Below are 20,140 nucleotides of genomic sequence, written 5' to 3'. Positions count from 1 at the left end.
CCCGTAGGTTTTGATGGCTCATCACTTCCGTGTTGCATTGCGTTACTAAGCTCCTCCCCGAGTCTCTCGTGTTTAAATTTGTACCACTCACCTCAGGTAAGCACTCTCTGCCTGGTCACAAATACGTACGTATTCATAATTAAGCTATAATTTGGTTTTGCATTGTAGTAGTAGGAAGGCATCATTCACCAGAGATGCAACTAATGCAGGGGGGAAACGAATGCAGGAGATCCCTGGATTTTGCATTGCTGTATTGAGTCAGCTCTATCTTTTATTTCAGTCTTTTTGTATTGCATTTTTGAATAATGCACCTGGCTTAATGAGTTTGCTGATGTTTTTTTCTTTTGAATATCATTTACCAAGCACACTAAAAATCTTCTCTTGTATTTAACCGAGTAGTCATGCACTACAGTTTTTGTAGTCCTAGAACACAGGTGTCAAACTCAAGACCTGGGGGCCAGATACGGCCCGCCACATCATTTTATGTGGCCCGCGAAGACAAATTGTGCATCAAATTCGTTTCATTACTAGAATTGCAAATTGTCTTCACTTTTAATATCTTTTTTTTAAAATAATATTTGACCAGTTTTTACTCGTCTGATTTGAAAACGAGTTATTTGTCAGTTTGTTTTGTAGCTTTTACTGTATATAATATGAGGTGCTCATACATTTATTTGGGTTGACAGTCATAATGGCCCTCCGAAAGAAGCTATAATGCGGCCCGAGAGAAAAATGAGTTTGACAACACTGTCCTAGAATTCAAAATCTTTGTTTGGGGATCTTTAGATATGAGATTAAAATGTAAGTAATTAGATTACTTAAATACAAATCCTGTCATTATTTGGATGTTTTTTAATCACCTGACAGCACTGATTATTTTGTTTTCAGGGTCTATCTCGTCGTGCCTGAGCATTGGCCCAGGTGAAGCAAGTCAAACCCAAAGCAGCACGACCAAGATCAACAAACGCTGTTAAATACGCCGAGGAGGAGGAAGCAAAATAAGCTCGGACGTCGTTTGCAGTGGCGTGGATCGGCCTTGGGAGTAATCCCGGGAAATTGATTAGTCAAGGAAAACAGCGGCAATGTAGGTAAAAGCTTTTGGAAGGCAGTTTATCTAAGATGTGGCTGGCTTGCTCAGAATATGTTAATTAGATCAATATGTTTTTTTTTTTTTTTTTTTTAACGATTTGCTATGAAATGAGAGACCCGTGGAGGCCCCGCCACGGACGTGATAGCGGAAAAAAGATTTGTCTCTTTTTCAAACACACAAACAAGGGCAGGTTTTTACTCTTTTAAGCCCAAGGAATTCTGCTTGCTGAAGAATTTGTCACGTTTATTTTTTTGACTAGCTACTGAAAAGACTTCACAAAAAAGGCTGCTATTGGAAAATATCCATTAGTTTGGTTGATGATTTGCAAAGCTCACATATAGTAATGAAATTCTCATAGTGTATATTTTTGCTTCAATATATATTGCTACGGTTGTAAGACTCTAAGCTAATGTTCTGGAATTACAAACCTTAATTGACTGGTTCTTTTAAACATTTAATAAGGCATATGTTTGAGAGAGACATACTGATTCTACGTCTGATTCTACGTCGATTGTAGTATATTCACAAGCCTTAAGGAGAAGATGTAGCTTATCGCCAACTACTGGCTTGGCATGCTCATTACAGCACTATTAAATCACTTGCTCACATAAATCATGTAATTTACAGATTAATATAGATCTACTGTACCTTCTAAGCACGCCTAGCAGGCATGTTAGCTCTGCCTGAATTTAATTCATGCTGCCATGATTTATGCTTTCTTGTCCGAATGTGGTCATTATCTTACAAACACACGTTTAACTCTCATTATTTTCTTTTTATGGGCACTTTTGCTTTGCTGTGCCAAAAAATGCCAGCTAGTCTCTCTTTGCTCATGTCAAAAAATAGCCAGCGGTACATATCAATTGTCAGTGTGTATTTTTGAAAGTGCCGTATAATATCATCTACAGGGCAAATTACGGCGAGAGGCTTCTGACTCCAAAACCGCCTTTTGCTTCTACAAATAGATTAGAGTACGAGCGGTTTATGGAAGCGCGCCACTTCGGATAATTTATCAAACGTTTCTCTGTGTTGTAGATAATTTAAGGCATACTGCAAGGATCATAACTTTATTCCTGACTATTTATTCGCCACAGCCATGTCTAACAGCCATTCATTCTTCATTTTGTTGTGTTTCTCTTGGCCACACTGATTCAGTATTGTGTGTGGATGTTCTATTTGTTCGTCCAATCAGATTTCAGCCATTGTGTTGCCATGACAATCGAACCTACCCAAGGCCCATCAGAATCAACAGTGCAGGGCTATTTCTTTAATAAATCAGATTTCTCATTCCCCCTCACGGAGCCAGAGCGCTAGCCCTCAATGACCTCAACGTTTTTCTGTCTTCTGATTGGATTGTCTGATGGAAACCTTTACAGTTCAATGGCACGGGTGGCTGCAAAGTATATTTCCAGGGTCAATTTGACCCGCAACATCACACAAGGGCTTCAATTGAAAAGGACCAGATTGTCTGTTTCGTCCCTGTAAAATTGTTAAAGCAAGAGCGCCACAGTTGAGTAGCAGCCGATAAAGACGAACAAGGAAGCTCCAAATTTTGCCAACGTGCAACACTTGGATTGGATTACGGTGATTAGGCGTAATGTCTGTTTGGCTCTGCTCGTCGGATATGATCTAAGAATGGGAAGCGGAGGGATGGTTCTTCATAAAAGGACTCCGTAACTTCTCCTCAGTTGAACAAAAATGTGAGGATTTAAGCCATGGCGTTGTTGACGCAAGAGTGAATATTTCTAATAAGCGGTGGAGAAGATGAGATGCAGCTGCTTCTTGTCGGGAAAGATATGCTGAAGAATTACTGGCGACTGGGCTTGTGTGAGGTCTTGATGACCAAGCTTCCTCACTTCAATCCGCAGCCACTTCCAGTCCAAGATGCAATAATATGCTGCAAGCGATGACATGTACAAATGCAGGTGGCAAATGAACTCGCACTCTGTACTTACGTTGCTGTAGATGGATACTTGGAAGACAAAAGTTTTAGGGTTGTTTTTTCTCATGCATTTTGTATGTCGTGAAAGTAAATTGTTCCCTGTAAAGTCAAGTCAAGTTTTTTTACATAGCCCTAAATAACAGACAAGTCTCAAAGGCCTTCCGTGTACAAAAATTGACAATTATTCTCAACATCCCTTCATCTTAAACTCCCAGGAGGGTAAGGAAAACTAAAAAAAAACCCTACTGGGGAAAATAAGAAACCTTGAGAAGAGACTACAAACGGATAGCTAAAATCTGCGAGTACTTGTACCGGCAACTGACGTCACAGGCAAAAAGGTTTTTCATAGTAGTTGCTAGAAGATGATGGCAAAGCACTAAATTCGTCCAAATAGATATAATGCATTTCAACTTAGTAGTTCTCAAGGTGCTACAAGATGGTGGCAAAGTATTTCTATTTGTTCAAATTAATGTCAACAACTCTCTCTTTGTCACCAAGATATCTAAAATGGTACTAAAGAGCAGGTTTTGTCCAAATCAAATTCCTTAGTTCACTATAACTATTAAAGTCAAGTTATTTATACTATATTCAACAAAATGGTGACAAAAAGCAACCCTTGCCCACATGACGTTTGTACGTGCAGTAACAAAGTATACCACATGGCTAATCCAACGACCACAAGCACATTTCATCCAACGTCAGTCGTGCATGACGAGTATCAGTGTCTTCCCCTCGTGTTGTGTGGGCTCAGGAAGGCCCTGAAAGGGGGGCAGCGCCCATTCAGGATGAGACTGAGGGGCTGTGGTCACGACTCAATGTGTCCCATATGAGATAAAGCTCAAGGGATGAGTTCAGCAGTGGTTCTTTTCTGTTCATGGCATCCAAGATGTTCGGCAACACTCAGAAATGAGGACAAAAAATAACGTCATTCGATGTCACTGCAGTGTTTGGACTGTTTTCATCTACATTTTAAATATTTCTTTTGGCTCAGTGAGGTGAATTTAAAATCTATTTGTTTATACATATACGTATACTTTTTTGCAAATATAGCTGGTTACATAGGACAGCACTTATTATTCTGAAGGTGCTGGGCAGATTAGATTTAAATTCAGTTCCACCCCGGCATACGAAGCTTTTCAGGTGACACAAATAATTTTAACAGTCTTGACACCAATTACACCCAACAACTGCTAAAGGGTAATCAGTGAATTGTGATTATAGTGACCAGCGGTACTCAGTGCTACCAGTAGCAACTCATCTTGTCACATGTCATAGTAACAAAAGCTCGTTATTGGCTATTACTGCAAAAAAAAAAAAAAAAATGCTAAACCCTACAGTGATTTAACAATTTTAAATTACAATACATTTGTTGCGCCTAATGAGAGTAGTGTCAAATTTGAGATCCGCATTGGTATTACTTTCTCACATTGACGAGGGCACAAGGAGGTTCAAGAGCTTCACGTGGATAAACATGAGGTCTGGAAGAGAAAGTGGCTTCGCCATCCAAGAGCTCCGTGTTCTGCCACGTTGGCGACTTTTGAATTCAAAAAGGAAACGTTGCCATTACATAGCATATGGGAAGTGAAAATTGAATTAAGACCCTGCCAGCCCTCAGACATAAAGTACTACATTAACTCTTCACCGTTTTTTACTGTCTAGTTCGAAATTTCATTTTGAGATTTGGAACAAATTTACTTGAGCAATCATCTTATTGTTTCACACCTAAAAAAACAACAACAACACAAATCCAACAAGGATTAAATATTTCAAATCTTTATCTTTATCTTTATCGGCCAAGATATGTCGTCTTTCTTAGAGAAGATGATGTAATTTGTGTCAAGCATTTTTTCCCTTGATTTAAAATTTAATAGGGTAAGATAATTTTTAATTGAGATTCTTATTGAAATTTATTTAAATTAGCCTTAAAATAAATACCATAATTCTATGACAATTAAATAAAATATATACTTTAATGAGTAGTGTTTTTGTATTTGAATAAAATACATTTTATCACATACAATAGAAAATTATACACAAAAATATACTGTACAAAATAATAACATTTCTAAGTGCTTTTAAACAGTATAAATTTGAATTATCCAATTTCCAGGAGAATAAACCCTGCTAAATTAATTAATTTCCATAACTATTGATAATCAAAATGCTTGATGGGTTGGCTTGAAGAATGGAGCCCACGGGTCTGTACAGTACTGTTTGTGATTAACCCCCCCCCCCCCCCCCCCCAATGTCCTCGTTATGTCACCGAGTTCTCGGCCGCTATCAGCGCTCAGCGTTCCGGCGTGGATGAATCATGGAAAATTGCATCAATTATCTCTGGACCGGATCCTCTTCATGTTTATAACCTTTAAACCCGTGTTGTTGTTCCTTGTACTCATTTCCACAAGAGGAAATATCAATATGGTTTGAATCAGGCCTGAGAATACATTATTCTTAATGGCTTGCAGAAACTTTTCATGCCAGCAGCAAAGTGTGGTAAAGACTTCAAAGTGATGTGTGATGTCTGACAGCAGTAGGTGAGAGCGTTTCGGTGGTGTATTTTTCTTGAGAATTTGTTTTTAATCATTTTGTATTGTTCTTGAGAATTTGGTTTTATTTAGGTAGACTTTGTCATTAATTTATTTAATTCGGTTTTAGATATTTGAAGCAAGTTTGTTGATAATTTTTGTTTGTTGTTCATTTTAGTTGAGATTTTATTAGTTTTAGTTAGACTTAGACTTAGACTTAAGAGGTCAAGGTGAATTATTTCCCTGACCACCTCGCGTAGTGTTGCACTATTTCTCACTGTAGGAAGTTCCGTATTGCATCGTCAAAAAAAGACGTTAACAAATGGAGAACAGACCACCGCTGCGTTTTCAGATAGTGGGTGTTCTCCTGTTTGACCAATTTATTGCTCTCTACCACAATACAGGAATTTTAATTTAGCTCCCAAACATTGGGCGTTCCAACCCTCACCGCTTCCTACCCGAGAGTTTTTTTTCTTAAGAGTTGCCAGAAGATGCAAATATACGTTGATGAATGCACTTTTTCCCTCATTTTAAAGCTTGCCGTTCCTGTGTCGGCTCCTCCCATCCTCCCCAGGCCAGTTTGTTCTTCCAAGGTCTCGTGAGGGCCTGCTAATGCAATCAGGTCGAAGCTCGCTCAGACATAAAATATAATAGACGGGGAGAGCGTAAAGAGTTATTGGATCGGGATGAACGCTTTCCTCTCGTTTCCGTTTTGGTTCAATTTATTGGCCCGTCTGACCTCCTGATAGTTTGCTTTGTTTGCCATCCAAGCTGACGTCGTCGCAAAGTGGCCACGTGTTCAAATGCTGACGTCACCTCGGTCGCCTACCGGCAAACAAATGAGATTTAAAGTAGGCCTATTACGTCGTGACAGGTGGACCTAAACACAAGGAGCAGCTGTTAGTCTGGCGATTTGCATGGAATGGACATTTAATGGGAAAACAAACAAACAATGTTGAGTTGATACATTTCCACGTGAATGGACGGCGGCTGGTACAGCAGACAAAAGGAAACAAGGTCCATAAGGATTGTTTTTTTTTAAACAAACTCACAATAACCATCAGTAAGATCTACCTGTAGGCTTAAAAAGCAGGAATAACCTTGAATTGAACATTGAATGTTAGGCTGAGCCTGAAATACCACAGTCTGTTTTCGCTCTTCTTCTTTCAAATTTACAACAATAGTGTTCTGTCATCTAGTGACCAAAGGTGAAATTACACCAAAAATAAACTTCAGTGCGAATGAAAGCTCACAATGCATACATACATTGATGAAACTGTGCCTTTCCCAGACATCTTTAAGAGCGGAAAATGTCTTCCATTTCCCAAGAAATCGAAACTGGTCATTTCTGAACTTTGCCCCTAAAATAGTCAAGACTAATAAAAAAATAAAAAAAATCCATGAAATGAGTTGGATCATGTGCCAATATATTCCATGTGACTTTCTAATGATGTAAACAAGCAGTCGAACTGTAAAAGCTCACAATGTGGCCAAAGAAGGCCTTGACGACATTGATGAAACTGTGCCCTTCCTAGACATTTTTAAGAGTGGAAAATGTCTTCCATTTTCCAAGAAATGGAAACCGGTCATTTCTGGACTTTCCCCCTAATATAGTCAAGAATGATGGGCTTGGATGGCTCTGGCATGGACAGTGAATGACATCAACATGGTCATTTTGAAAGTCTGCTTCTGATCTCGACCCAGGAACATTGTTTCGCCACATAAAATAAAATATGACACAGTGGGTGACTAGATCCTGATTATTTACCTACGCTGTAATACGTTTGAACTGAGTCGCAAGCAGGAAAAAGTAACTTACATGAGAAAGACGGTTGAACCTTGACTTACGAATTTTAGTTTGTTATCAGCTGTCATTTGGTTGGATTTTTGCTTTTCTATTGCCTGCCAAAACGTAAACTAGTAGCAAGCAAGTGGAATTTCTTAAACTGGATCAAATGTCAAACACACAAATGCAAAATGACAACATTCACATGGAGCTCTTGTAGGCTACAACTTCTCGCCAGACGCTCTCATGCAGACACATGATGGTAAATGATCATCACTATAGATCTATAGATGATCTCTATAACAAAAGATTTTAACATGGTCTTTCTGGAAATTCCGTCAGGCAGTTACCCCACCCCTAAATCTATGTGAAAATTGACTTTGAGGAAAACCAATTGTGATGGAAATTTCCCCCCAAAAAGTTTAAAAATTCCTGCGGCTCTGCTTTGTCTCATGGAGTCCGGCTTTTATTACTTTGCTTTGTGTCAGTCCTCTTAGTGACCGCTTCCATTTGTTTCAATCCTTCAAGTAGAGTTCCCGCTTTAGGGTGGATGTGTTGAACTTGGTATGAGGGTTTTATTGACGTTTGCATGACCACACACACACACACACACACACCCATACATGCTCCTCCAGATTGGATGTAATTACCTCATGCTAACACATGCTAACATTGTCCTGTAGTTATCGTGAGTGATTCACCTTTTATACCCATGTCACTTGACTTTTATTGCCTCGGACCACACCTGTAACTTTTGGTTTTGAAATGGAACAAGCCAATAATTAGTCCCATTGGGTAAATTAATGATATTTGGAGACTGAGGGATTTTTTACTTTACTTGGATGGACAAAAAGTGCCCATAAAGACTCTTAAAGGTGTTGATTGTAATTTTACTCATGGAGGCCGCACTTCATTACCAAGTTCCTTCAAGTGAACTGAAATTTAAGTTCTCTGAGAAAAGCAATCCACGGAGGCATTCGAACAAACATTATTATATTTCATTATTATTGTATAGTCGGACGTGTGTCTTTAAGGGGCGTGGTCTCATAAGTTACATCATAAATGCGGCTAGTTATTGGTTGTTTGAATGCCTTGGAAGAACCGTGATGTTTGCAAGTTGAGCCCACTTTGATGTCCAAATCAGTCGACCGATTTGGCTGGTGAGCGTACACCATGTTGTACAATATAGACAACATCTGTCATTGTTTTCTAAGATTCCACAAGTCCCAGCAATTTGCGTCGGAATTCAAAGCGTGTACATGTCGAAACTGAACAAAAGACTTCTAATTGGCCTCATGAGATGCAACCGCATGCACATCCGCTAACAACCATGAAAAACATAGATTGGCATCTAAAAACGACGGACAACAGAGACTTAAATAGAAGTGGTACTAACGGATTATGGGAAATTGTTTGACAAAACCTCACACGTCTCAAAAAGAAAGAGGAAAGGCGCGTCAGCTTCAATTGTTTCCACAACAGACAAAGTATATTTTGGTAACAAATTCTTCAATGGAGATTTCCTCAGCAATGTTTGACACCTAACGTGATAATTAGGAGGAACTCCGCGGGGGCTCAACCTCCCCACTCCCTTTTGACCTTCATCAGACTCACTTGGCTAATGACGCAACCCCGCCGCTTGACAACTGACGTTGGCTTTTCGGCTCGAACCATCTGTCCTCATCTCCCCGGGACACGGTTTGGCCTGGAAATTCATTGACTTCCTCTCCAAAAAGTCCTTCAGACAAGTCAAAGTTGGTGTGGGAAACTTGATTCACATGTCATCGTAGGAATTGCTGTCATCTATTTCCTGCTCAGTCTATTACTATAAGCAGTTTCAATGTTTTTTTTAATGGTGTTATTTACTAGTGCTTTTCCACAAACTTGTATCTAAGTCACGGTATGTCACTTAAATTTTCTTCCCTGGACCAACTGCACTACTTTCCTATTTAGTCAGGGCTTTGGTGCTATCATATTTGTTTTAGAAAGAACTAAAGTATTGCCAACATGTACAAATAGTAAATCCTAGACGTGAAGCATTTAACCACGATAGTAATATTTCTAAAATGTTGTTGTTATAACCCAATGCAATAAACAATAATAATGTATGGTAATAGATCTGCTCGGTAAGTTAAAAAACTATTCTGGTGGAAATTAAAAGCAAGACTTCTATAAATAATTTGTGTCTACTCATACAACAATGAAGTACAGTGCGACTAAACATGGATTTAAAAATCGTGTATGGTTCTTGGCATCTAACCCGTCTCAAGATTGGAAGTCAAAACATGGTGGCGCCACTCATTCATTAAACACAGAACCAAAATGGCTCTTCCAGACATTGAGTGCAAGTCTTTAGGTCAGGGTGAGAGTGAGTTTTTTAGCGGGCCACAGCCGTAAGTGTCAAACGTCCAGAGAGCCAACCTGGTGGTTACTTGAACTTTATACGAGCCCACAGTTGAGCGCGTCAGCCAACTTGCGGATGGGATCTGACACCTTGCCTGGTCAGGGCAACAATGATGTGAAAAGTTTGTCCTCAGTAAGGTCAGTGTTTCCACTGACAGGATTATGACCGAGACTATAGTGCAACAGTGATCTTGACGTCACCTCTCCCGTCTCCGGAAATGTTCCATTTGTTTCATCAGCACAAATCTATTAACCAAGCCAGTGTTAGTGCAGACCTTCAAGTTCATCCAGGTTATTAATTCAAAGATCTATAAGAAGAACTTTAACCCTTAAATATCTGTAAAAAACACCCAAAAGATTATTTGCTTTCTTAATGTAATCTACAGATTAGTGGTTAGTCTCTCCAGCAACAGGCCTCACATTTTGTGAACCGCATGAGGGTCACGGGCGTGCTGGAGCCTATCCCTCACCTGGTTGCCAGCCAATCACAGGGCACACAAAGATGAACAACCATTCACACTACTACCTACGAGCCATTTGAAGTGCTCAATCCGCCTATCATGCATGTTTTTGATAAACACTCCCCAGAGGAAACCAACGCGGGCACAGGGAGAACATGCAAACCCCTTCACAGGAAGGCCGGACCCAATCAAACCCAAAACCTCTGCATTGTGAGGCGAACGTGCTAACCAGTTGACTACCGTGCCACCCTCAAAACAAGGCTGATTATACCTAGTAAAGGCATTATGTTGGCTGAAAAACACCCAAAAGATTTGATTTGAAATATAAATACGGTAGTCACCTGCTATATCATTCACATGGCTTTGCTCATCTTTATTAAGTACCGTATTTTCCGCACTATAAGGCGCACCGGATTATAAGGCGCACCTTCAATGAATAGCCCATTTTAAAAATTTGTCCATACATATACATTTGGCTCGCGGGCCGGACTTTGGACATGCCTGCTGTAATGGCTCAATATTGGTCCATATATAAGGCGCACCTGATTATAAGGCGCACTGTCGGCTTTTGAGAAAATTTGAGGTTTTTAAGTGCGCCTTACAGTGCGGAAAATACGGTAAGCACAATCACACTAAGTCAGCATGACAGTAAGTTAGCAACCAGTCTTAGCATACTTATCTTCAAGCGGTATGATTTGACCTAAAACTCAAGTAATAATTACAGCAGTGAACTTTACACAATCGGAAGTTCTCTGCATAAAAAAGTGCGATGTGCATAGAGATCGAGGCAAAGTTACCTCAAGGTACTGGAATGTTGCGCCCCTCCTTGGCCCTGTCTATTGCATTGAAGAGGAACTTCTACGCATGGTAAACAACAAGCGCCAGTTGTTAATACAGACTGGAGTGCGGCGATGTCAATATTTTTATAGAATTGTCATCTAGAGTGATTAAATGGTTTCTCGATATCGTGGGTTTTTCCACAATAAGCATGGTTGTGGACGTATACGTTGTATATTTCTGTGTATAATCTAACATCCACTTGAACCTTGTTGACTATTTTAAATACGTTAAAATTATTCTGACAGGACCCCCACCCCCTTCCAACCCTGGCTTCCATGCTGCGTTCCAAGTCTTTTGTGGAGAAAAAAAAATAGCAATCCAATCTTTTCTTATCCCTTCTGATTTTGGAGTCTCCACAAGAGCCACAAATCACAGGGACGTGCCTTCGCCTCGGACCACCCGCCCTCTGCGTGCATCACACTTGAAAGGAGGCATGTTTTATCAGCGACGCGCCAGAGATAAAACTTCATTCGACCTCTTAATATTGTGAAGCAAAGTGTTTTTCTTGTATCCTGAACTCCCTATTAGGTCTGAAAAACAACAAGACCCAAAGGCCGGTGTAAATCATCACAACAGGCAGTCCCTAAATTGAAATTGCTGCCTTTTTGTTTGAACCCATAGGTGCGGATATTCGTCATGCGGCAGACGCTAAGCGCTCAACTGTCTTCAACACGTCATTTTAAGGGGGCAGGGGGCCAGCCGTGGGGTTCTTAGTGGACGGCAGCCAAAAGGAATGGAAACAACCTCAACCAGAGAGAGAACAAAGTGCATAAACAATCATATTGTAAAGAAGAAAAACAAGCAAAGACTATTTAGTCTGAGTTGAGTGATGGAGTACATACGCTGTATTTTCATAACACAACAGAGGGATAGAAATATTTACTTTGGCCAACGCAAATCCAACATTTGATGTCCAAGAAACTAACAAAGGCATGCACATCAGAAACTACCTCCTGAATATTTGCTTTTCCCATTATGTCCAGACTAAAAACTAACGTAATTATTAAAATAAGAAAAAAAAATCAGGAGCGAATGCTTTAATTTAAACTCAGCAGTTTTGTGAAGCTGAGCCAGGCTTGGTTGTGACCTAAGTGAGACCTGTTTAACTGTGATGTCATTTTCAGTCAACAGCTAGTGGCACCATAAGGAGGATAAAAACTAGTTTATTTATCTCTTTAACTCATATTTGACAAACACAATATTAATCAGAATGGTGTGATTAGACTAGTGGGAGCACACAACATATTTATTTATTAAGAATTTATTGGGGCAGACTTCCCTTTAACACCCTAGGTACAAGTATAAACTATGACGTTCTTCTATACACCAGGTACAAATGTAGACCGTGTTGAATGTTTCCTCGATTATTCCTTCAGCGGCTGATGGGTTGATATAGGCTTGGTTTTCTTGTCGCTTGTGTTTATTTGGCATGGAAATACCATATTCCATGCCAAAAGAATCAACAATTTGGCTCAGGGAACATGACAGGTCTCCGCCCTGGCCTTCCACAATGGCGACGTTGAGAGAGGTTTTTGGGACTCAGCAATAGTGTATCCTTCAATTACGCACAGGAAAGAGGGATTTTTAAAAAAAATCTTTCAACACTTGAAGGAAAGATTTTTTGTTTCTTCATGTGAGCCACAGGTACGCCCCAAATCAGATTAAACACGTGTCTGCTGCTTAAGCCTCTCACCATCTTCATTATACACTCGCTAACAGATGAAGTGCTATGAAAAAATAAAACAAAAAGAAGAGCGCTCAGCTGTCAGCATTGGCTTCCCGTTGCCCCCGCGTGGTCACGACCATTTCATTTCCTTTTCCGTGCAGGTAAATCCCCCGCTCCTCCTTTCCGTCATGTTATTACAGGTCAGGTTTTTAATATTCGCTCCTCAAGATAAGACAAAGTTTTTAGCTATATGTACTTATTATGGCTTGAGTGGGGGTTTTAAATGACATGGCACCCGGTGGACTATGGGAAGAAAAACTTTATTAAAATATGTCACATATTTGTATTCGGTTTCAGCCATCCCCATAGAGAAAAGCTTACTTAAAGATGGTGGGGGAGACTTCATTATGAACATTATAGGCTATATGTAACATACTGCATTTTAGATACCATAGTGGAGTGGAGAAAAGACCAATAATATGGAACCATATTGGTCGGAAATATGTTTTTCCATAATAAGAGAATGCAAATGCAGAGTAGGAAAGTCAAGGGCATAAGTAAGATTAACATTTTAATCCTTACAAGATATGATGCCATTCTGCCATTCGGGCTCTTGGAGGACTATAAGTAAAAAAAAAAAAAGTAGAACTGAAAGCCGTTTAATTGAAACTGATTGGAAATGATTTTTTTTTTTTTTGGGCTAAAACATATCTTACCATAATTATTGTTAGGATTCCAATTTAGGTTACTATCTTTTTAATTTACCCACCAGATCGCACAATTTCTCCCCATAATGCAAAATGTGACACCTGTTTCCCTATAAGGGCTTTTAATGTTAGCTAATGCTCTGAGGAATGCAAACCTATATTTTAAGATCGTCAATATAACTATTATGCTTTTCAATTAGTCCACCAAATGATGCTACTTGTTTCCAATTCAAAGCATGCAACAAAAATCGTTTAGGCAACCACCCACCCCCTTTTACTGTTATACTGTACTGTTGTACCGTTACTGTGATATTTTCCAAGCTAAATACAGAAAAAAAAAACCATAGACATTTTGCATGTAGTATAAATGGTTCAGTTTGTGCTCTAGGTCGCTTGCTGCACATTATTGTTAGTGGCCACAAATTTCCACTGACTTCCTCCCAAGACCTAATCAAGGCTTCCCGCTTCCCTTGGAATTCACAGATAGGCTGCGTCGCCCGCACTGATTAGCAGTGACAATAAAAAAAAAAAAATACGACCAAAAAAAACAAAGGCTCCGCGAGGCGGTGGCTTTCGTCTCGAAGAGATATGATTCACATAGGCGGTTTGTGGTGGAAAGGCTCAGTCAGTGGTAATCACCTTTCACTTCCTTTGCTTTCTCTCGCCTACTGCACTCAACGACACCAACAAGCTACAATTGTTCTGTTTTTCCAAGGAGCTGTTTTTCCCTTCATTATTGTTAGTTTGCACATAAGAAAGGTCTGAAAGAGTCAGTGCTGTCAGTACTTTCCTTGCACAAAAATAGGGCACAACTTTAGTTGTAGTGTGAGCTGTGTCATAGTTAAATGGCACGCTTTGGGGTTTTGTTGCTCGATGCAACAGTCTGTATATTTGATACAAAGGTTAGCGATATCCACTAAGGTCTCCAGCTTGTCTTTCGACTGTATTGAGCTAGCTAACTACTCACCATCCTACCTATCTAGGTGGCTACGCAGCAAAAGATCTGTGTATTCTGTACAGAGCCAGCCATCAATCGAGCTAGATAGCTATTAGAGATACATAATTACATTTTAATCGTGATCACGTTTTTGGCTGCTACCGGTTAGCTTGTCCGCCTCACAGTTGAGAGGTTGCTGGTTCGATTCCCACGTCGGGCCTTCCTGTGTGGCGTTTGCATGTTCTCCCTGTTCATTGGTTTCCTCCGGGCATTTTGTTTTTCTCCCAAAAACATGCAATTAACCACTCCGAATTGCCAGTAGGTGTGATTAGGAGCGTGAATGATTGTTTGTTTATGTGTGCCCTGCAATTGGCTGGCGACCAATGACTCCTGGGATAGACTCCAACACATCCACGACCCTTATGAGGAGAAGGGTTCAGATAATGGATGGATAGTCCCGATGATAATTTGGACCCCTGTTCAAGTTTTACGTTTGTCCACCAGATGACTACTTTTTTTATTGATTCAGAGTATGCAGAACAATTATACACCTTTCTTCTACTGAACTGCTTAGTGCTTTTTGTTGACAAATTGTTTACCGCAACATATACTGTATATGAAATTCTGGGCTACTGCCTTTTATACACAAAAATATAATACAAGCAGTAGTAGTAGTTTTACAAGTAGTCTACCGTATTTTCCGCACTATAAGGTGCACCGGATTACAAGGCGCACCTTCAATGAATGGCCCATTTTAAAACTTTGTCCATATATAAGATATATACATTTGGCCCGCGGGCCGGACTTTGAACACGCCTGCTGCAGTGGCTCAATATTGGTCCATATATAAGGCGCACCTGATTATAAGGGACACTGTCGGCTTTTGAGAAAATTGGAGGTTTTTAGGTGCGCCTTATAGTGCGGAAAATACGGTACTTTCATCATTTAATTCCTTTACAAAACGTTCTAGAGGCGACTCATGGCAGAGAAAACCTAATTGGTAAAATTAGCCTCGTACTCAGCAATAGTTCACTCAGCAGCCTCTATTCATTGTGACAAAGTGCTTTACTCCACACAGGTATTTTTTCCAGCCGTGACGTCGTGCATCGGTGTCACGGCCTAGACAGGTGGCTCACAGCTGATGTAATGGAAACTGGAACCCTTCGGGCCTGTCTGCAATGAGAGGCCCTCTGCACCTACAGCTGCCCTCGTCAAGGTAAGTCCCCCCTCCCCCCCCCCCTTCATGAATGATGCTGGGGTCAGTTCCCAGCGGCGGCAACTGGATACGGTAGCCGGGTAGCAAATGGAGCGACGTGGAGGAACTGGGGCGAGTTCACGGTTGCGTAGAGTTTCACGTGCTGTCGACAGCTCGCCGAGTGCCCAAATACGTCAGCAGCAGGACTCCTATTTGTTTTAGTTGTGGGTGGGTGTTTTTTTCCAGCTGTTGATGTTGTTCTTTATTAATTGACGCACCCCTAACACTGATGAAGAAAATGGTTCTAAGATTGCGACGAAAAACACAATATGAATTTTCTGTCAATCATCTTTTTAAAATATTAAACATTAATAAGGTCATTACACAGTCACATTCCTTTTTGGGGACTCCAGTACAAAACGGAATTAAATGGGCTTTCTACACACGCCAACATCTTGATCTGAAATAATCTGCTTACAAAACGCACAGGGGGAAAACGACAGTTTTGGGGTAAGCGAGGCGTTCACGGGGACTGGCGTACTCCGTCTTGTTTGCACAGAAGGTGCACGTTAGCTGGGAAGATTTAGCAGCAGCTGCCTGCAGCCTCCAGGTATGTGTGGTGCGGTACTATGTCTGTGCTGCATTGGCTTTGAGCTTGGCGGGGGCCACACACAAGATAAGCAATATATATGTATATATATATATATATATATATATATATATATATATATATATATATATATATATATATATATATATAAAAGCAAAATATTGAAAAATATTATAAGTAACATAAATGAGTAAATACGTAATTGTGACAAAAAAAACATTGACAAAGAAAAAACAGCTCCCAAACTTCACAAAACAAACAAACAAACAAACAAAGTAAAGTTTACTTGACTTGACATTGCCACTCCCAGCACATTTTTGTGTTGGTCATCATGCCTGTGTCTATTCCGTCATCGACGGGACTAAACACTCTGGCGGCAAATGCTGGCGAAGTTTATCGGACGCCTGTGCAACATGGAGACAATTTTCTTGCACAGTCCTTCTTTCACGTGTGGAATGAAGCCTTGCTAATCAAGTGTAAAACCTTTGCCAAAGTGACATGGGCTCCAAAATATTCCCCCGATGGCGTAGTACCGGACCGGACAGCTGGAAGCCATCGTGCTGACCGACTCCGTGGAGGTCAAGAGGCAACCGTGAGCCGCGTGCACTCCGCAGTTAATTGTTTTATTCTCAAACAACCTTGGAAAGTGCGGGAGCACCTATGAGATGGATATCAGGGGCATTTGTTTTTCCTAGTTGATGAACGAGACCAGAAGGCACCATGGGCTTCAAGGGACATGAGGCTCAAAATCAGTTCGCACTTCATCATAACCAGGTTGTTTTGTGATTGCCAACCACTGTGTTGTGAAATGATCCCATTTCACTTTACTGGTCTGAAAAAGTTAATCTATGTATTCGAGTGACAGGCAGAATAATTAATTGCTTTACCACTGGATGGCATATGGTTATTTACTCGTGTACAAGTTGCTTTTTGTTTGAGAATCTGTCACGCAGTTTGGCGACAGAGACTCTCCACGCTTCGCTTTTTAACCACAGGTGCATCATCTAAATTTCCTAGATCATGGCGTCGAAGTTAGATGATCATTATGAGGGTCTTAGCGTAAGGTAAATTAAGTGGTGACATCCGTGCTACCGTTCTCGTGAACTTTGCGGCTCCATCCCTCTCGCCCTGCCACCCTTTCTCCGTCGCCGCCTGTAAGCCGAGACCCCCGCACACTGACGCCAGCAGCTGAGCGGCAGCCATGACCTGTCAGGCGGCATTAAGTTGGAGCGCACACACACATGGTGTTGTGGCGCACCCAAAACAGACACATTCAAGCTCCCACCCTGAGGGAGTTCAATTAGAAGACCCCCCCCTTTCTTCACCAACCCTGATATGAACCCTGGGAACCCAGCTCGCCCTCAACCCTAGCTGCCCTCCCCTAGTTTATGGTAATTCCACTTACGTAATGAGGCACTATGACCATTTTTATAGCTTCTTGTCATCAACAATAGCAGGACCAATTCGAAGCTTCTTTACGAGGCACACTGATAAAGTCACAGAGAGTTTGTTAGTTATTGTGCTGAACAGCAAATACTTTGTCACTCTAGAAACGGAAATTTTGCTCGTCTTTAACCGCAGCTGGATGATAATTGAATTGAGTTTGCTGCCACCATCTGGTGTTTGTAGCTCAAGTTTTTGCTCGCAAGTCTGAGGAAAACCAAAAAAAAAAAACCAAAACAAAGATGTCTTGTTTCTCTAAATTTTTTAAGTTTTGATTAATTGAAATCTTAGCGTGCCCAAAAACTGACAGCACGAACCCGGAGAAATATGAACCAGACTGTAATCAGTGCTCTTGTGTTTACCGGAGTCTTTTTTAAAACAAATACCTGCATTTCAGTTTGAGTTCAGAGTGCGAGTACTCTTGCCCCTTCTGGTTATTGTTGGATTTTCAGCACCCTCGTCATAAAAAGATCACATCAGGGGAGTTCTTTTTGTGCAGGATTGTCAAAGAAAAGGACATTACGCTCCGTTGTCTGAGAGCAAAGTTTGTGTTGGATCGACTCCACGTGGAGGACTCTGGACGGAGATTAGGGACGAGCCACCCAGAGCGCCGCAGAATGGTTTTAATAAATGCGTTCAGAAAATAATACACTTGTTTTCTTCTTGGGCCAAACATAATATTTACTTGGTAGAAGGCCTCGCACGACCCGTTGGACGGGTTTCTTCAGTCATTACTTTCAAAACGTCCAACTTTGGGAGATTGTTTGGTTTTGGGATCCATCTGGTGAAATTAACTTGATTATACACACAAGATACACAATGTTATCTTAGACAAATGGAAAGTGACACCTAAGTGTAATCATTCTGTATTGAAAAAAAAAGTATGACAAATGAAGCAAGTCAATAACCAACAATCCGGCTTTGGTACATATCTTTGGTTTTAGGACACAGTTAAGTACAGTATTGTATAGATTTGTTTTTTACCATTTAAATTTTTTTAGGGGGGATGCACCATCCCCCAACATAAGCTCTTGAGTACCTTAATTATCATTGGCTGTTATGTAAACATAATAATCCAACCATACTCGGGCGTTTAAATCTTTCATCTTTACCTTACTGAAGAGTGACAGAGGAGTAACACAATGTCCATTGAATTGAAGCTGCTGATTTTTTTTTTTTTTGTAATTACTGTATGGATATGAAAAGTACAATAATATAAAGTACGCTTTTCTTTATTTAAAATACACTACAAGTATGTTGTACTAATGAAAACTATTTTTAACATTTATGAAGAAAATTAAAATTAACTATAATTTTGGGAAAAAAGTCTTAGATTTCCATCTTTTTAATTTCACACATTAAGTTTCAGTGTTTATTTGAGATTTTTTATTTCATTTTATTACGTTTTGGCTCTGAAAGAAGGAAAGTTGACAGTTGTTGAGGAATTGTAGTTTCATTGACTCTATTATACAATACTAAGCGACCTTTTATTATTTATACACTCCACAAATACACCAAACATAACCTAAAACAAACACTGTAAGAAAACCTCAACTGAAAAAAAGCATTATTGAACAAATTTAATTTGCAAAAATCAAAATGAAATAAAAACAAACGATACTGAAAAATCCAAAACTATTCCAAGCCTTCTTCAGAATCAAATTCCCAATTGCACAACTTTGGATTATTGCCATTGCTGCAGTTTCATAGTAACCAGTGTACCACATTTTTATCCCGAGTGGATCCGTTCAATCAACTTCTTGGCCCTTGTTAATTTTTCAAACAAAGTTTTTCATGACATAATCCATCTGTCGCGATCTTGCAGGTCCGGAACACACTTTTCGTATGATATAGCCGTTCTGCAGAACACGCCATCACCTTTTCATATAGATTTCACAATAAGGCATTGAGCAGATGTGTCTGAAAGACAAGAAGTATCCTAATTTTCATCACCATTGCCAAATCACCAATCCGAGCGTAATACGTTTACGATATGCCATCATATGACGGGAAGCAGCGGCAGAACATCTGGCGACAATCAGGGCACAGCGTTTGAGTCTTGACAGCATCAGTCGTACGACGGGCCGACCATTCTCACGTTAGCCAGAGCCCGGAGTTTTTTACCCCATGTTCCTCCGCCTGTGTGGTTTTTGCCCCCCGAGCGTGTTTGTACAGATGACTGCCTAATTGCGTTTAACTCACTAAGACCTCGACCCTTCCCTAAATTCACTTTTCCCGGCAAACGTGGGAAGAAAAGGCGTGAATAGAGCAAGTTGACATTCATATTTGTGGAAATGCATGCAAGACTGAGCAAGGAACTAGTTAGATGACAGTTGGCCAATTGTGGTCAAGTATTGTCAGGAAGTAGCTGTTGCATCATTTTGGGGGGGATTTTTTTTACTTACGTAATGTCAATGAAAAAAAAAACCGCTTGATTTTTATTATGAATATAATTTGACTGTTAGGGTCACGTCATGCAGAAATGGAAATCAGATTTTGTCCAAGAGAATAGAATAGTCAATAGAATAGTCAAAC

General features: G+C 40.2%; 1 long non-coding RNA gene across 1 annotated transcript; it reads left to right on the top strand.

Moving 5' to 3' along the window:
* Positions 1–18,689, top strand: LOC125986829 (uncharacterized). The gene is made up of 4 exons (XR_007487786.2): positions 1–96; positions 889–1,084; positions 15,436–15,573; positions 18,105–18,689. It is a non-coding gene; the product is annotated as an uncharacterized lncRNA (long non-coding RNA).
* Positions 18,690–20,140: the final 1,451 nt, after the last annotated feature.

This window comes from Syngnathus scovelli, chromosome 1 (genome assembly GCF_024217435.2).
Source record: "Syngnathus scovelli strain Florida chromosome 1, RoL_Ssco_1.2, whole genome shotgun sequence".
NCBI lineage: Eukaryota > Metazoa > Chordata > Actinopteri > Syngnathiformes > Syngnathidae > Syngnathus > Syngnathus scovelli.
The sequence above is the reverse complement of the archived record's forward strand: the minus strand, read 5'-3'. Positions and strand labels throughout refer to the sequence as shown.